This window comes from Octodon degus, unplaced genomic scaffold (assembly GCF_000260255.1).
Source record: "Octodon degus isolate 3935 unplaced genomic scaffold, OctDeg1.0 scaffold00001, whole genome shotgun sequence".
In the NCBI taxonomy this organism is placed as follows: Eukaryota; Metazoa; Chordata; class Mammalia; order Rodentia; family Octodontidae; genus Octodon; species Octodon degus.
The window spans coordinates 40,258,472-40,261,184 of record NW_004524577.1 but is presented as its reverse complement, the minus strand read 5'-3'; the positions used below and the strand labels follow the sequence as shown (position 1 = coordinate 40,261,184).

The 2,713-nt window shown below is 46.6% G+C and overlaps 1 pseudogene; it reads left to right on the top strand.

Moving 5' to 3' along the window:
* The first annotated feature begins 553 nt into the window (after window positions 1-553).
* LOC101572181 lies at window positions 554-1,298 on the top strand (annotated as a pseudogene).
* The last annotated feature ends 1,415 nt before the right edge of the window (window positions 1,299-2,713 follow it).

Here is a 2,713-nt window from a genome sequence, read left to right as displayed (position 1 = left end):
TGCACTTCTACTTTTTAAAAATATAAACTCTCTTAAAATCTAAAATGCAAAAATGGCAAGTATCAAGCATGTGCGTTTTAGGCAGAAGATCAGGCAGATTTACAATTTCAGAAGCTATCATAACATTTCAATTTTTAGTCACAGGAATGTTCAAAGAAGGAAATTCACCATTAATTTAAATGACACCAAAAAAAGGCAAATGTGAGTTATCAAAGACTTAACCGGAACGCAATTCGGAATCTTGGCAAAAGACACAGGTAAGTACTAAAGTTGGCTTTCTCCAGCACAAGCACTGAATGGGCTTCGACTGGTGTGTGTGTGTGTGTGTGTGTGTGTGTGTGTGTGTGTGTGTGTGTGTGTGTGTGCATGCTCATGTGTGTGCACACAGGTGAATATGTGCACACACATACACACATATATAGATCATGCCTGTATAGATAATAAAATGAGCTTCAGCACCAGTTGTCATCATTCTTTGAGATGCAAGCCTACGTTGAAACACACAACATGGTCTTTTTTGTAGTGCCTGGAAGGTGACCATGGCTTCTTCAAGATGAAGCTGAACATCTCCTTCCCAGCCACTGACTGCCAGAAACCCATCGAGGTGGACCATGAACGCAAACTTCATACGTTCTGTGGGAAGCGCACGGCCACCAAAGTGGCCGCTGACTCCCTGGGTGAAGAGTGGAAGGGTTATGTGGTCTGACTCAGCGGTGGGACTGGCACACAGGGCCTCCCCACGCAGCGGGGCGTCCTGACCCTGGCCACGCTCGCCTGCTGCTGAGTACTGGCACTCCTGCTACCGACCGAGGAGGACTGGGGAGAGAGAGCGCAAATCCTTGAGGTTGCATTGTAGACGCCGACCTCAGCGTTCTGAACTTGGTCATTGTAAAGAAAGGAGAGAAGGACATCCCTGGGTTGACCGGTACTACCGTGCCTCAGTGCCTAGGGTCCAAAAGGGCCAGCAGAATCTGCAGACTTTTCAGTCTGTCTGAGGAAGATGATGTCCGCCAGTATGTTGGCAGGAAGCCCTTGAACTAGGAGGGTGAGAAACCCAGGACTAAAGCCCCCCAGATCCAGCGACTTGTTACTCTACGTGTCCTTCAACATAAACGCACTGTATTGCGCTGAAGAAGCAGAGCACTAAGAAAAACGAGGAAGAGGCTGCGGAGTATACTAAACTTCTGGCCAGGAGAATGAAGGAAGCCAAAGAAAAACGCCGGGAACAGATTGCCAAGAGGTGCAGGCTGTCCTCTCCGAGGGCTTCTACTTCCAAGTCTGAGTTCAGTCAAAAGTGAAACGCTTACGTAACAAATACATTAGATCTGACCTCAAAAAGAAATATGCAATGTGGTGGAGAGTATATGATCCTATGTTCCAGTTTTCTTCTTCAGACAAATGTTAAAATATTAAGATGAGAAAAATCTAGATGAAAATTCCATACAGTGGTTCTTTTGAAAAATTACAAATAGCAGGAGAGAAAGCTAAGTGGTATAAGTGCCTGCCTGGCAAGTGCAAGGTCCTGAGTTCGATTCCCAATACCATCAAAAAATAACAAGCATTTTCTACTATCCAGGAAAATGACAGTATGCTCTGAAATGCTGCTCACAATTTCTAATGAAAAAAAAAAATCTTTGGTAGCCTCATTCCTTGTTGTCTCCTGATATTTTCATGGCTGGGGCCAGAATCCAGTGAAGACAGAAACACTATCACAAAAAATTTGACCTGTGTGTGCTAAAAACAGACTGTTTTGAAGTGCAGCACGCTTTCCAAAAAAGCAGTAGCTTAAATTCATTTAGAATGGGAAATGTTTGCACAACGTTTAATTATTTGTCCAGCACATAGTCATTGCGAGGCCATGAGGCACAGACACTGCCCTAGACACAGGGAGCAGGAGGGCCTTCTTGACTCCTGCGGCAGCGCGCATAGCCCCACCTGACAGATGCAGAAGTAAGACTGCAGAAGTCTGCAGAGGTGGCCTGCAGAGGAAGAGCACGCTGGCGGCGGGCCAAAGCCCCGGCAGCCTCCGCACTGCATTCTCTGAAGTCAGAACATCAGCTGGAAGGACCAGGATGGTTGCAGAGGGGAGCCGAATAGGGGTTCCCAAAGGCCGCGAGAGTGCACCCAGCCAGAGCTGATGAGGGACGACACGGCGGCCCCAGAGGCCAGAGAGGAAGCTTTGGGAAAAACCGGTATCCCGAAGCCAAACATATCAAATTCCACGTTAGATTATTTTTAAATCTTTTTCCACAACGGATAGGAGGACAATATTCGTTTATGGCTGGTGTGTTTTTTATGCTTTTTCTCCTAGGGCTTGCTTAGAAGTGAACATTTGAGAAGGCTCTTCTGCTAAAAATGAGGCAGTTACCCCAAGAACAACATACCTTGATTTTCTAGAGCTTTTTGTTTCCTGCCAAGAGCCTCAGAGCGCTGTGTGAGGGTGTCGCGGTTCCAGTGAGCAGCATCTCTGCAGGAGGTGTTTCCGGGGTCCCTTGGAATTTCCTGAAGAAAGACAAAGGTGGTCGTGGGGTCAGCAAAGGCCACAGACAGATTGTATAAAGTCTGCGTTTGTCCATATTTTATAGACAGCAGCATAAGAGCCAGGGATTATACAGCTCTGTAAGCTCTTGGCTCCCGAGAGGTGGAGACGGCCAAAAAGGCAGGTAAACAAAATACCAGCTGAAAACTCCTCTCCAAGAATGCTCTGGAATAT